Source organism: Palaemon carinicauda, chromosome 9, assembly GCF_036898095.1.
Source record: "Palaemon carinicauda isolate YSFRI2023 chromosome 9, ASM3689809v2, whole genome shotgun sequence".
In the NCBI taxonomy this organism is placed as follows: Eukaryota; Metazoa; Arthropoda; class Malacostraca; order Decapoda; family Palaemonidae; genus Palaemon; species Palaemon carinicauda.
Window position 1 is genome coordinate 107,479,616 of NC_090733.1, and position 642 is coordinate 107,480,257.

General features: G+C 32.9%; 1 long non-coding RNA gene across 1 annotated transcript in view; it reads left to right on the top strand.

Moving 5' to 3' along the window:
- The window catches only part of LOC137646825 (uncharacterized), a 3,325-nt gene extending 3,065 nt beyond the window's left edge, over positions 1-260 (top strand). Inside the window, exon 3 of the long non-coding RNA XR_011045467.1 lies at positions 1-260. This exon is cut by the window's left edge and continues 279 nt beyond it. This is a non-coding gene — a long non-coding RNA (uncharacterized lncRNA).
- The last annotated feature ends 382 nt before the right edge of the window (positions 261-642 follow it).

The window sequence follows — 642 nt, forward strand, 5'->3', positions numbered from 1 at the left end:
AATGTTTCTTTTGCTTCATAGTTTATTTAGTTTTGTATTCAAATTGTCATTTCAAGGGAAAGCATTTATTTGATTGTATCAACATTTCTTTAAATCTAACGCTGATGTTTTTCAAGTTATTTTTTTCTTATTTTCTGAACTACTGTAAGGATAATTATTCCCATATTGTTAAGTGATGACATTTTTAAATATTTCAGAACCTAAGTTTTTTTTTCAGAAATAGGAAAATGTGTCTGTTTAACGTGAAAGAAATAAACCATTGATTCTATTAAAGGCGATCTTATTTCACCACCTACTTTTCTTTCAGAATAAAATGCTGCTTCGTATCTTTGTGTTTATGTATATGTAATGTAAACGCCTTTCACCCTTTTCAAAGACACCTTAACCAACCTACCCAGTCAGCCTAATTTAACTTAACCTACACCACAATCCAGATCATAATCTGAATAACTCTACCCGATCAGTCTACATAACTTAACCAAACAGCATAACGTATCACTATTACTAGCTTAGATACAACCCTAGTTGGAAAGGCAAAATCCCATAAGCTCAAAGACTCCAACTGGGAAAATAGCCCCGCGAAAAAAGGAAATAAGAAAGCAGAAGGAAGAGTGTGCTAGAGTGTACCCTCAAGCAAGAGAA